The following is a 15,668-nucleotide window of genomic DNA, read 5'->3' on the forward strand; positions in this document are numbered from 1 at the left end:
CATTTGTTTAGAATCAGGGCCTCCTAAGCTCCCTCAATGTGTCAACATGGATTTTGAGTTGAAGTCTAAAATTGTAAGGCCGCTATCTAAATCCTCGTTGGAGTTGATAGTTGTCATTTTAACTTTTGGTAAAATGGTTACCTATATTTATCTAGGAAGTTTGAGTAGTTATATTTCTATCTCCTATTTTCTTTTCCCTTTTTTCAAACGATAATTTATTATTTGATAAAACATTTGAAATAATTGGTATTGTTGTAGTAAAATTGTAACTTATAGCTATATTTCAGCTTGTTAGTTATTTTACCTCAAAGTATAGCTTATATTGTTGAAAATGCTTGAAAGATATTCTACACCACAAGTTAAATTAATAAAGTTGGAATGGTCAACAAAAATGAGAGATTTACTTTCCTTTGACCTTTTGGTAAGTGTATTGTTGCATATAATGTATATATAATTTTCTTTGTCCTATAAATATAATAAATCTTTTACTCCTAATGGTGATTGAGCTTTTATTTAATATATATATATATATAGCCCAATCATCATCATTTAACATATATTTAACACAAAAGAGTGTAAAAAGACGATCGAGAAAAGTGAATATATGTTATATGATGATGATTGGGCTTTCATTTATATATATAGATTTACCTACATGAAAATTCAATTACAAGTATGGAAAGGGTTTGTTAATTTTGTTCAAAATCATAAAAGGGTAAAGGATCAAAAATGGAGAGAGGTTATGGACTTTTCATACTTTTGGTTTTTCAAATTGATTTTTTTATCTCTATTTACTTTTGGTTTGATTGATTTTGGAGTGGCAGCGCTTTTTGTAATACCCCGAAAAATCCAAATTAATTTCCGTGGATTTTTAGAAATGATTTCACGATAGTAGGAGCGAGTACGAAGCTTGGAGAAGTTGTGGAATTAGTTCGAACGATTTTATTTTCGAAAACGAACGTTTTTAGGGGGTCAACAAAGTTGACTTTTTATTCGTTCAAAATTTGGGAAAACTTCCTTCATGAAAGTTGTAGAGCTCGTCGATACGAGTTCGTGGACATGTGGAACGCATTATTCGGAGTTCGTACGTATGATTAAGTTATGAATATTTGAAAATTGGGAATTTTCTATAAATAGGAAAAATTTCTGATTTATTCATTAAGGACAAAAAAATGGAGATTTTGCGGAATAGTCCCCCGAAACCCTCCGTCCTCTCTCCTCTCCCACGCGGCCGAACCGCTCGACCCGACCCGGCCGAACGGCCCTCCTCCGGCCTCCTCTGGCCACGGACCCGGCCTTCCCCGAGCTCGCCGTCGCACGCCCAGCCGCTCCCTGCCACCGTCTTGCCCCGCCGCTGCCCCCAGATGGAGATCGAAGACGCCCCAGCCATGTGAACCCGACCCGACCGGAAAACGACTTTTCCGGCGTTTCATGGGCCGATCGTCCCCATTTTCGTGATCTCCTCCTCATGCTGATCATCCCCATGTAAGCCTTTCATCACGATTTTGTGTATAGAACGCTAGATCATGGTTTGACTTTTTCGACGTCCCTGATTTAATCTGAATCTGATCAGACGCACGAGATTAATCCAACTTCAACGCTTGATCTAGGACGATCTAGGCCAAACCAGACTTAGCTCCAGGTATGGAAGTCGATCACCCTTTCATTTTGAACCAGTTTGTAGTTGGTCACTTTGCCATCTGAGGTGGTTGACCGTCGTTGACCGCCGCGTTGACCGCCCACTGACCACCGCTTGTGGCGGCGCATCAGACCATATTTCGAGTTTTCATTATCTAGGCGATGATCTATGCATCCATACGAGCGTTTTGATATATAACATGGTCATGTTAGAAAAAGTTGATAAATAGTGGATTTACGTTTTGACGTTACTATTTAACGTTTTTACGTTTATCTTCGGTTTACGATCTGTGAAGATCTGACCATCGGTTTTGCTTCAATTTTGGATATGTTGATCGTATGACTGTCCCGGTGACCTTGTGAGGTCACGGACGAAGATCCGACCGTTGGATCTTCGTATAATTGAGAAATAGTGATTCGGAAGGCGATTCGTGAGAATCTGACCGTCGGATTTTCATATAATTTTGTGGAGATGTTAGTAAAGGCGATTCAGGAAGATCTGACCGTTGGATCTTCGTGATAATTTTGGAGGATGATCCTAAAGGCGATCCGTGAGGATCCGACCGTTGGATCATCATTAAATTCAGATCCGACCGTTGGATCATCGTTTAATTTGAATCTGAGCGTTGGATCGTCGTTTAATTACATATTTGAGTTGTTGGCTAAGTCAAGATCATTATTGGACTAGGTGATTGACGGTTTGAGTTGGTGGACGATTGTGGATCGTATTTTGAGCTGAATTGAAGACGCAGCGGGATTATCGAGGTGAGTAAACCTCACGTGGTTCATATTACGAACCCAATATATTTAATTGCTTTATTTTGCAATCATATGAACTATTGTTGGTGTATTAGACATTCCTGTGTGAATGTCTGTATATATATTATTACGTGAAATAATATGTATTGTTGGAGTTGTGTTGAGTTTATTGTTGAGAAACAATATATTGTGAGAGGTATTGAGTTTATTGTTGAGAAACAATATATTGTGAGAGGTGTTGAGTTTTATTGTTGAGGAACAATAAATTGTTGTGATCTGTAGAGATCACTAGGTCACGAGGTGACCATGGCATCTATTAGTGAATCACGCTCTCGTACCGGGCTGGTGGTTATTAATAGTATTAAATCGTAATCACGTCTGTGGCCGGACGAGTGGTTACGTTCAGTTAGAGCTCTAGTCTGTCTGCCAAATGTGGAGTGACCTTATGAGTGAAATTGAGAGTAACTCATAAGTGTCAATATATATATGGTAACCTTATGAGGGAAATTGAGAGTAACTCATAAGGGTCTATATATATATATGAGTCTGTCTACCAAATGTTGGGAAATCTTATGAGCGAATTTGAGAGTAACTCATAAGTGTCTATATATATATATGAGAGTGAGTGATCTTATGAGCTAAATTGAGAGTAACTCATAAGTGTCTACATATATATATGAGAGTGAGTGATCTTATGAGCTAAATTGAGAGTAACTCATAAGTGTCTATATATATATATATGAGAGTGAGAAAGTAACGTGGGTTTGTGGTAGTCTTGAAATCTAATAAATCAACAGTTCTTTCTTGTTTACTCATACTGGCTGTAAAAAGCTTACCGGGTTTTGTGTTGTTGCAACTCCCGGTACACTATTCAAATTGTGTAGCGGGTAATCCTACAGGACAGGAGAACCAGGACGGTGATCGCGCGGTTAGAGCAATTGTTAGAGTTTTACAACAATTGTAAGTTGTGAGGTGTGTTATGCTCATTTGAGCTTTATAATATATTGTGAGAGTGAATTGTAATAATGAACTCGAAGTTTCGAGATTTGGATTTTGTAATTGTAATTATTCAGGTTTCGGATTTGAATTTATCATTCAAAATCCGGGGCGTGACAGTTTGGTATCAGAGCGTAAGGTGCATATTTGGTGATGTGTCAATACCTTCCGAGTGATGGCCCGTCTGCAGCGGATCCCCATCGTGTGCTCTTTGGTATTGGCTAAGTCATTGGGTATGCGTGAGTGTTGGGAGTTGTTTAGGCCGCTAGGTCGTTTTAGGAACGTGAATACCTTCCCTATAGTATTGACTTGGTTAATATGAATTTGTATTTGACTTATACTGTGTTTTAAGTGTTATACATGTATTAGCCAAGCATACTATACTCCTTAGGTGATGGAGATTCGAAGGGGTTGTACTTAGAACCTTACAGTTGTCTTGTAGGTTCGTATTGGAATAAGTTCAGTGGCCGCGAGTTACAATCCTTGAGGAATAGGAACCTCTTGATTCAACTCTGTTAAGTCAACGAGGATTGTTTTATGGAAATGAGGTTCTTTTGATTGTTGAAGTGTTTGGTTGAGGACATGGTGTGGACCTATGCACGTACCTAGTGTGGATACGAGTATGAATTGTTATAAATTTTGTCTTCTTAAGTTGGACGTACAGATGTTTAGATGAGGTGTACGTATCAAGGATTAGATATCTTGTTTTATAAAGAGACGTCTTAGTGGAGTTTTGGTAATTGACATGTGATACGTGATTAAAGTGACTCTGAGGCAATTATGCTGACCTTGTGTGAGATTGAATTCTTAGTGTAGACTAAGAAGGTTGTGTGGTGATTTTATATACACTACGTGATGAACTTTTAGAAGGAAAAGTTATGAGTAAAAGTATGGGTTTTTTCCCTGATGTCTATAGCAGACTTGTGCATATGGCAGCCTTGTGGTGGTGCCAGTAGTGTTTATTTTATAACAGTTTTTATGGCAGTGCTTGTAGTGCTTTAGTGGTAGTTGTGTGATGTAACCATTTGATAGAACTCACCTTGGTTAAGGTGTTAGCCATTGAACAGGATTCTTGACTCTGTGGTTTGGGAAGAGATTGATATAAATTTTTGAGTGTAGTGAGGTAATTTGGAGATACTTAGGTTATCTATAAGGAGGGTGGTGGAGTTTGTTATCGAGGTGATACCAGGTTAGATACCTATATTAATGTCGCCTTATTGGATGAAACTGAACTTAAGGAGTTGAAAGTTCAAGGTGAGAGTTTACTTGAGTAGAGATTCATTAGAGCTAGTATTTTTCCATGATGGTACTGTATTGAGAAAGAAGAAGAATGTGGCTATGTTCCTTCTTTAAGGTGAAACATGACCATGATTAGATTTGGTACTAAGGATATGAATTATCGATAATGACTTGGAGCGAATTTGTAGCATTCTTTTGAGACATGTACTTTCCTGCCCAGTGAAGGATATGTTAGTGTTCTAGTTCTAAAGATCACGAGCGTAAGAGGTGTTAAGTTTGGTGCTCTATAGGTGTTTCTGAATGGGAAGTGTTTAGCTTTATTAATCCCTGAATTCTAGCGACGAAATTGTTTGTGTTTGGTTTGACTCAGAGGATGCTAGCTAGACCTCTGTGCAACTTAATTGATTGTTGGATTCTTTTTGAGTGATTGTTTTTATTGCATCATTATGAAAGATGTGTGCAGTAGAGTTGTTTATGGTTTTGAAAATAGTATTGGGTGACCAAGGTTCGATCCTTGGTGTTGTTGTTGGTTAAACAAAAAGAAAAGAAAACATGCACACCATCTTATTGATTTTATATTACAAAAAAAAAAAAAAAAAAAAAGCGAGGACTATGCTATACTAAGCCTAGTCAGCAGCTCCGGATGGATTTAGGCTGAGCTCAAGAGAAACGTTTGAGCCACTGTTGTAACCGCCTGAGCCACCGAAATAGTAATCATGTGCACTACCTTCCTCGGAAGTAGTCTTCAGGTTACCAAAGACGTCCTCGCCGTGCACGGGGAACAGAGGAAGAGTTTGAACCTCCTGGTGATCTCCTCCTCGTTGTTGCAGGGATGTTTGTCCTCCTGTTGTGCCAAAAGAGTTGGACTGGTATTAGTGTTGAAGTGTGAGGAAGAATATGAAACAAAATTTAAATCAAGAAATCCTTCATTACCAGTAGAATAGGTGGAACCAAAGTTGAGATCAATAGATCTACCATCATCAGTAGAACTAGTGGACCCAAAATTGATGTCAATGGATCCACCAGCTGGCCCAAAATTGATGTCGATGGATCCACCAGCACCAGTAGAACCAGTGGACCCAAAATTGAGATCAATGGATCTACCAGTACCAAGAGAACTAGTTCTCATGGGCACTGGAGCAGCCTGATTACACCTATTCATCTGCTTCTCTCGAGCCCTGACGTTCTGGAACCAAAAGTAAATGTTCTTACCCTCAACATACCCATACTGGTTCAGCTGGAGACAGATCTCGTGAATCTGCTCTGTAGTTGGGCACTTAAATCCCTTGACGTAGTAAAGATCCTTGAGGATTCTTATTTGTTCTGGAGTAGGAATCCACCTGGTACGGCTTCGCCAGAAATCCATGTTGGCACTACTTCCAGCTGCTTGGGTGTTTCCTCCCTCCTCTGTTGGTTGCTGTTGTTGTGGTTCCATTTGTTGCGGGGTTTGGAGCTCCATTAGTTGCAGAGTTCGTGGCTCTTGGGTCATGGGGTGAGAGGATGTGGAAATCGAGGAATACATGGTTTAGTGTTTGAGGGAGATTTTGTTAGAAGGATTGGAGTTGTTGAACTGGTGATTGGAGATCTGAGATTCTCAGAGGAAAGATGAGATCGAATCTTCAAATGGAAGAAAAGATCTGAGAAAGAAGGATTGAAGATTTGGAGGAAAAGATTGAAGATCTGAAAGTTCAGAGGAAAGATGGGATTGAATCAACTAGATGGGAGAGAAGATCAGAAGAGAAGGATTGAAATTGATGAAGAAAGGATTTGAGAAGAGAAAGGCTGAAGAGTTGGGAGAGAGGGGCTGGAACTCAGGAGAGATTTTCGTTCCTTTGGAATGAACAGTTGCGCCCTCAGAATGCACCTATTTATAGAGCGAGGTGAGCGGATCTCCACCGTTGGATGGACGACTCCTGTGATTCATTCTACGCGTTGGATTAAAGTCGCCCTAAAACACGGAAAAGCTGTTGGCGCGTGGAGAGCGTGTAAGGGGACCGAGGGAATCTCGAGACGCTGTGGCAGACAGCTTTAGCCGAAAGTGATTTGCTTTCCGTAAATCACGGAAGAGACGTGTCGTGGCACGTGGAGTGTACCGACAGTTTGTTTTTATTCTATCGCTTATGATAGAATAAATAAAGGGAGTTGCATGGATAGTAAAGAGAGCAGCTGGTGCTCTAGTGGTTGAAGAGCAAAGCTCTTGTACAAGAGGTGAGAGGTTCGAACCTTGCCTCTCGTTTATTTTTATTATGTTCGCTTATGACATAATAAGTATAACATTTGTACACATTATATTAAGCACAGCTTGTGCTCCAGTGGTTGGGGGACAAAGGTTTCGTGCGGCAGGTTGAGGTTTCGAACCTTGCCTCCCCCGTTATTTTATTTATGTCGCTTATGACATAATAAATATAACACGTGAGCATATATTAATGAAGGCAGCTCTTGCTTCAGTGGTTGGGAGCAAAACCTTCGTGTTTGAGGTCGGGAGTTCGAACCTTACCTCTTACAAATATTTTTGGATCTCGTATATGCTTGATATACGACGTATATACGGTATGTACGGTATACATACGTATATACGGTCTGTACGGTATGCATATGAATATACAGTTGTACGGTATGCATACGTATATACGATCTGTACGGTATGCATACGTATATACGGTATGTACAATTTCATACCGTAGCCGAGCTGGAAGTTGGTGGGCCGATTGGTAGGCCCAAATAGTAAGCCCAAATAGTAAGCCCAAATAGTAAGCCCAAATAGTAAGCCCGAATGGTAGGCCCAAATGGTAAGCCCAATTGTTCGGCCCGAATAGTAGGCCCAAATGTTAAACCCAAATTGGTTTGGGCCGGTTCGAAATGTGGATGGTCCGATTTCTTCAGGCCCAATTGGCCAGCCCTAGTGCTTAGCCCAAGGATTGAGCAAGCCCAAGTCATCATCATTGGGTGACATAATTTATTGGCGTGCTTTTTGGGATGATTTGTTTTGAGTGATGCATCTCTATTGTTGTGAAGAATGGTGCATGCTTGAGTTTTACTATAGAGATTTACCGTGATGCTAATTGAGTAGCGAAACACTTTGTGGGAGTGTTTACTGTGCTTGTATGCCAGTACAGAGTGATGATCTATGTGAAGATCTATGTGATGATCTATGTGAAGATCTATGTAAGGATCTATGAGATGATCCACGTGATGATTTTGTGTAATTGATGTAGAGTGATGTTGAGCAGTTGTTTTGTGAATTTACATTGTGATGAAAGGATTTAGTGGCCCTAGGAATGTATTTTTATACAAAGGATTGTGGCTTTGTAGATTACTACAGATTTGGAAAAGATGGAGATTCTATGATTAGGTCAACCTTAATCGAGAGGAATTGACTTACGCTCAAATTTCGGGACGAAATTTCTTTAAGGAGGGTAGATTGTAATACCCCGAAAAATCCAAATTAATTTCCGTGGATTTTTAGAAATGATTTCACGATAGTAGGAGCGAGTACGAAGCTTGGAGAAGTTGTGGAATTAGTTCGAACGATTTTATTTTCGAAAACGAACGTTTTTAGGGGGTCAACAAAGTTGACTTTTTATTCGTTCAAAATTTGGGAAAACTTCCTTCATGAAAGTTGTAGAGCTCGTCGATACGAGTTCGTGGACATGTGGAACGCATTATTCGGAGTTCGTATGATTAAGTTATGAATATTTGAAAATTGGGAATTTTCTATAAATAGGAAAAATTTCTGATTTATTCATTAAGGACAAAAAAATGGAGATTTTGCGGAATAGTCCCCCGAAACCCTCCGTCCTCTCTCCTCTCCCACGCGGCCGAACCGCTCGACCCGACCCGGCCGAACGGCCCTCCTCCGGCCTCCTCTGGCCACGGACCCGGCCTTCCCCGAGCTCGCCGTCGCACGCCCAGCCGCTCCCTGCCACCGTCTTGCCCCGCCGCTGCCCCCAGATGGAGATCGAAGACGCCCCAGCCATGTGAACCCGACCCGACCGGAAAACGACTTTTCCGGCGTTTCATGGGCCGATCGTCCCCATTTTCGTGATCTCCTCCTCATGCTGATCATCCCCATGTAAGCCTTTCATCACGATTTTGTGTATAGAACGCTAGATCATGGTTTGACTTTTTCGACGTCCCTGATTTAATCTGAATCTGATCAGACGCACGAGATTAATCCAACTTCAACGCTTGATCTAGGACGATCTAGGCCAAACCAGACTTAGCTCCAGGTATGGAAGTCGATCACCCTTTCATTTTGAACCAGTTTGTAGTTGGTCACTTTGCCATCTGAGGTGGTTGACCGTCGTTGACCGCCGCGTTGACCGCCCACTGACCACCGCTTGTGGCGGCGCATCAGACCATATTTCGAGTTTTCATTATCTAGGCGATGATCTATGCATCCATACGAGCGTTTTGATATATAACATGGTCATGTTAGAAAAAGTTGATAAATAGTGGATTTACGTTTTGACGTTACTATTTAACGTTTTTACGTTTATCTTCGGTTTACGATCTGTGAAGATCTGACCATCGGTTTTGCTTCAATTTTGGATATGTTGATCGTATGACTGTCCCGGTGACCTTGTGAGGTCACGGACGAAGATCCGACCGTTGGATCTTCGTATAATTGAGAAATAGTGATTCGGAAGGCGATTCGTGAGAATCTGACCGTCGGATTTTCATATAATTTTGTGGAGATGTTAGTAAAGGCGATTCAGGAAGATCTGACCGTTGGATCTTCGTGATAATTTTGGAGGATGATCCTAAAGGCGATCCGTGAGGATCCGACCGTTGGATCATCATTAAATTCAGATCCGACCGTTGGATCATCGTTTAATTTGAATCTGAGCGTTGGATCGTCGTTTAATTACATATTTGAGTTGTTGGCTAAGTCAAGATCATTATTGGACTAGGTGATTGACGGTTTGAGTTGGTGGACGATTGTGGATCGTATTTTGAGCTGAATTGAAGACGCAGCGGGATTATCGAGGTGAGTAAACCTCACGTGGTTCATATTACGAACCCAATATATTTAATTGCTTTATTTTGCAATCATATGAACTATTGTTGGTGTATTAGACATTCCTGTGTGAATGTCTGTATATATATTATTACGTGAAATAATATGTATTGTTGGAGTTGTGTTGAGTTTATTGTTGAGAAACAATATATTGTGAGAGGTATTGAGTTTATTGTTGAGAAACAATATATTGTGAGAGGTGTTGAGTTTTATTGTTGAGGAACAATAAATTGTTGTGATCTGTAGAGATCACTAGGTCACGAGGTGACCATGGCATCTATTAGTGAATCACGCTCTCGTACCGGGCTGGTGGTTATTAATAGTATTAAATCGTAATCACGTCTGTGGCCGGACGAGTGGTTACGTTCAGTTAGAGCTCTAGTCTGTCTGCCAAATGTGGAGTGACCTTATGAGTGAAATTGAGAGTAACTCATAAGTGTCAATATATATATGGTAACCTTATGAGGGAAATTGAGAGTAACTCATAAGGGTCTATATATATATATGAGTCTGTCTACCAAATGTTGGGAAATCTTATGAGCGAATTTGAGAGTAACTCATAAGTGTCTATATATATATATGAGAGTGAGTGATCTTATGAGCTAAATTGAGAGTAACTCATAAGTGTCTACATATATATATGAGAGTGAGTGATCTTATGAGCTAAATTGAGAGTAACTCATAAGTGTCTATATATATATATATGAGAGTGAGAAAGTAACGTGGGTTTGTGGTAGTCTTGAAATCTAATAAATCAACAGTTCTTTCTTGTTTACTCATACTGGCTGTAAAAAGCTTACCGGGTTTTGTGTTGTTGCAACTCCCGGTACACTATTCAAATTGTGTAGCGGGTAATCCTACAGGACAGGAGAACCAGGACGGTGATCGCGCGGTTAGAGCAATTGTTAGAGTTTTACAACAATTGTAAGTTGTGAGGTGTGTTATGCTCATTTGAGCTTTATAATATATTGTGAGAGTGAATTGTAATAATGAACTCGAAGTTTCGAGATTTGGATTTTGTAATTGTAATTATTCAGGTTTCGGATTTGAATTTATCATTCAAAATCCGGGGCGTGACACATGAATTCTTATATATATTGAAATACAGCATAAGTTATGAACACATGGAAATAATAAATATGTATATTGTATATATTAATTTCTTCGATCTAGTACACAACCAGTGGGATTTATTCTGGGAGCACCAGCCACTCCTTTTCACAACAATAAAACGATATGTTTACATATTTGAATAGACTAGTAATATACACAAAAAATTAAGATAATTTGTAACTATAAGTTAAGTCTTAAGACTTGCATGCATATATCTGCAGAGACCGGAACAGAGAATAGTATCATTCAGCAATTCTTCGCATAAAACAGTTTTTCTTGTCATTTCGGCCGGCCACGTACATCTTGAGCAGTCGGTGGCCGAGTGCCACCATTTCCATTAGAACCACCCTGTCTATCTGAACCCTTTCCCAACACTTCCTGAGGAGAAGGCATGCTTGTAATATTTCTTGTTTCTCAAGGATTTTGGCGATGGAGATATGGATCACCTTTGCTTTGCCTTAGGGTGCTTATTTATACATACAAAGTTGAGGGGTGCCATTGTCGTGGAGCTAGGGAAATTGGGGAGAAATTCTAGTATATTAATTTATACCCTAATGCATGTCCAAGTAACACAGAATGATTAACTTAATTTACTATAATGAGTATTTTTAAAACAAAATATATAAAAAAATAAACCAAACGTCCTACCAAACCAGTTTTCAGAATATAGTCTTATGTCTTGGAACGAAATTTATTATAAGTTGTATATCAAAATTGAATGACACTAACAGGAGTATGTTGAAATAAACAGGAGTGGATTTGAATGGTTAATTAATTGATTGCATGCGCTCCTCCCAAGTCATGCATTCCTGTAAATATATATGGAAAGAAACTGTCGACTTAGATTTTGTTATATTGTGCTAAATCGTACCTTCAATAGCAGTTAATTCCTAGAGAATCATTTTTGGACTTCGTGGTGAAGCTGGCAAGACTCGAGAATTTTGATCCTCTACATACCATTTTAGGTCAAGCTGAGGTCGTAGTCATACCACCCGTGCAGTCAAAATTCAAAGCTCAAGTTTGAACCCAATATTTCCCATGCACGGACTTGTAGCTGGCATTCATATATATGTGAAGCTTTTTGTTTTCATACTAAGCTTAATTTCTTCATACCAATATCTTCAAGTTAAAAAACTCAACCCAATGCTAGCTATATGATTTTACTTGGCGCTTTGGTGGAAATTACATATATTAATTAGACCTAGAAATATGAAATGTGAAAAACTAAGGTCAATATTTATATATTTAAACTGCATGTCTGAAATTAAGACCTTAACAACTCTTCATTTCCCACTGCTATAGCTAGGAAAGTATTATGGATTTTGTATGCCAGCCAACATGCATGTATACATATACATGTGAAGCTTTTTTTTTTTCTTTCTTACCAAGCTTAATATCTTCGTACCAATATCTTCAAGTTAAAAAATTCAACCCAATGCTAGCTATATGATTTTTTTTTTTTTTTGAGGGGAACAAAATTAGGTTCCATTAAATAACGACATCACTGTGTCAAGCTTGAAGGTTTCAAGAAACCACTCATAATACAAGTTCAAGCACAATACAGACTGTCAGAGCAGCCATAACCTAACCAAAAAACTAAAAACCTAAAAGAACTGCAACAATCTAAAAATAAAACCCCTACACCTATCCAACCCTAAATCAGAGCAACCAATTTAACAAGCGTTGATGCCTAAGACCTTCTTGGTGTACATCGCCACTCATCAATTAGCCAACAGCAACGATCAAGGGCCGAATAGAGTAAAAGCCGAGCGACGCTCGTTTATTCAAAACAAACAAAAACTAAAATCCTTGCCACACCACCAGCCCAAACCAAATTAACCAGGCCCAAAAGAGAAGGGAAAGAGAAAAGGGTAAGCCCAGCCAGGCAGCAGCCCAACCAGACAGGGCCCACGACCCATCACCCACCTCCTTCCCTTCTACCTTCAGGTCGATCCGATCGGAGCCCGAGGGCAGCGCTCCGTCCATTCTTCCGGTGGCCGGCTGCGAAGCTCCACCATCGCCTTGGTCAAGGGAGCAGACCTGGCTTCGACCTAGAACAACAGAGAACGATCAAATCGCCGGAAAACCCCTGCCTCAGAAGTTGCCGCCTACGCTAGCTATATGATTTGACTTGTAGCATTGGTGGAGATATATGTAATTAGACTCAGAATTATGAAATGTGAAAAACTAAGGTCAATATTTATATATTTAAACTGCATGTTTGAAATTAAGACGTTAACAACTCTTCATTTCCCACTGTTATAGCTAGGAAAGTATTATGGATTTTGTATGGCATCCAACATGCATGTATACATATACATGTGAAGCTTTTTCTTTCTTTCTTACCGAGCTTAATATCTTCATACCAATATCTTCAAGTTAAAAAATTCAACCCAATGCTAGCTATATGATTTTACTTGTAGCTTTGTTGGAGATATATGTAATTAGACTCAGAAATACGAAATGTGAAAAACTAATGTCAATATTTATAAATTTAAACTGCATGTTTGAAATTAAGACCTTAACTACTTTTCATTTCCCACTGTTATAGCTAGGAAAGTATTATGGATTTTGTATGCCACCCAACATGCATCATGCATGTATACATATATATGTGATTTTTTTTTCTTTTGTGCCAAGGTTAATATGTTCATACCAATATCTTCAAGTTCAAAAATTCAACCCAATGCTTGCTATATGATTTTATGTGGAGCTTTGGTGGAAATTACATATATTAATTAGACCCAGAAATATGAGATGTGAAAAACTAATTAAGGTCAATATTTATATATTTAAACTGCATGTTTGAAATTAAGACTGTTTCAGCTGTATAGAGGGAGGCCTTGTCCAGCTGAATCACGAGGTGTCTCTTGCTCTGCCACTATCTCTATCGGTCTCGTTTATCTGCAAAATAGACAAAGGTCAGAGGGAAGACCGGGTGTACCGGCCTTCGACGCTTCGATGCCTAAGTCAGTATCAATATAAGATAAAGATAATGGAGAGCGATAGTGAACAGTTACCTTTTTTGGGTGTTGGAGAGGATCCATTTGTAGTGCATTTGGGGAAGCACGATTTGTTTGCATTCGGAGTGGGACGATTGGGTTCCCGATACCGCCCAATAGGGGTATCAGGATCCCCGTTTGCTGTGTCTCCTTTGTTCTTTGATGGCTAGACGAGTCTTGTGCTTTTGGTACTTGTGCCTGGGAGGTATATATACCAACAAGTCCCCCAAGTCCCCGGTCAAGAGTTCTCTTGGGTGGGGAGTTTTATCGCAGTAAAAGTATCGGAAGTGCAAGACAAGTCTTTTGCCACGTGGCTTCCGTACCACCATTACACCTAGTCCCCCAAGAGGAGTTTTGACTGGGGTGAAGGGACCATCTTTCCTTCATTTCTTTTGGTGTTGTATCGCTATCGGGTGCTTGAGGTAGGGTTCCATGCGTCTTTTGGCGTATTCGCTATGCCCTGGTGACACGCATCCTGTTGTCATTCTTATTTCAGGTGCGGGAAGTTTGGCGTACTGGATTCCGTAACATGTAATAATGGAGTAGTGGGTAGCGAGTCGAGGCTTCGGCGCATGACCACTGTTATGCTCAGACATGTCTGACACGTGGCGAAATCTATTGTTGTAGTCCTTGCACGTCCAATGGTCCTTGTACTCTCGTTGCTTTGGGTTGGTAGTGGCCGGAAAAGTTTGGGTTTTTGTGTCAGGGTTAGGTTTTTGGGGTGTATATTTTGGGTTTGGTTGGTGCTTATATTGTGGTTTCAAGGTGGTGTCTGCGGATTTTGAAAATTTTTTCATTGAGAAGGTCGGGGAAAGCGATAGGGAGGAATTGATTGATTGACTCTAGTGTGTCGTTCGCAGTATGGCTCGCGAACAACATGGCTGCAGCGATCGGGGTGGTGAGGGTTCCTCCCGAGGTGAGGGTGGCGAGGGTGCTTCTCGGGGCTATTCGAGCGGTGCTGGGTCTCCCGAGGAAGTTGTGGGTCGAGAAGATCATGGGGTGGAGGACTTTGAGTTGTTGGAGATTCACCAATCGTCGCGTGGACGGTACTTGGTTGCTCTGACGACATGCCTATCGATCAACCGGGGCCAAGCATGACGGAGGAGCAGATTGCTGATATGAGGGCGACTTGGGGTATCCCCAATCATGTGTTGCTTCGACCATTGTGGGGTAGGGAGTTCTTTAGTCATCCCGAGATGGGGTGGGCTTGCTTTTACGAGTACCAGCTGAAGTGTGGGTTGTTGTTTCCGATACCAAAGGAGATGGAGTATCTGCTTTCATGCCTTAACATTTCTTTGGGGCAGCTGTCGAATAATGCATTAAGGCAATTGATGGGGGTGTTGGTATTGTGGACGGTTAGCCAACAGCAGTGCCCCAGCATCAACGACTTCAACTCTATGTTCAAGATGCAGTATTCCACAAAGGCTGGCGACAACGGGTGCATGAATTTTAGGGCACGTGGGCGCGTAATCATTGAGGATCTGCCCTCCAACATCTATACTCGGTCGAGGGGCAAAGCTTGTCTTGTTGGTGGTCTTTGGCAGAATCCTGATATGGCGTATCGGGTTCCTACCCAGTTTCAGCCTATTGGTGAGTATTGTAATCATGTGTTTGGTATACCTGTATTGCGGGTGTGTGCTAACAACGTTTCTTTATATCGTAGTGAGGCAGGATACTAACCTAACCCCGTTAGAGCAGAAGCGCATTATGAGGATGCTGGGCAAGTTTCCTTTGGGGAAGAGGGTTTTCTATCGCCTGTGTAGGTTGGCGATATACAAGAGATTTGAGCTTGGGAGGCGTCTCGGTAGGGGTTGGTTTTGTTTTTGCTGACGTTACATTGATATGGCATTTCTGAACTTTCTTTTATTTTATGATCGTTACTATTGCCGTTGCAGCCAACA

This window comes from Rosa rugosa, chromosome 2, assembly GCF_958449725.1.
Source record: "Rosa rugosa chromosome 2, drRosRugo1.1, whole genome shotgun sequence".
Taxonomy (NCBI): domain Eukaryota; kingdom Viridiplantae; phylum Streptophyta; class Magnoliopsida; order Rosales; family Rosaceae; genus Rosa; species Rosa rugosa.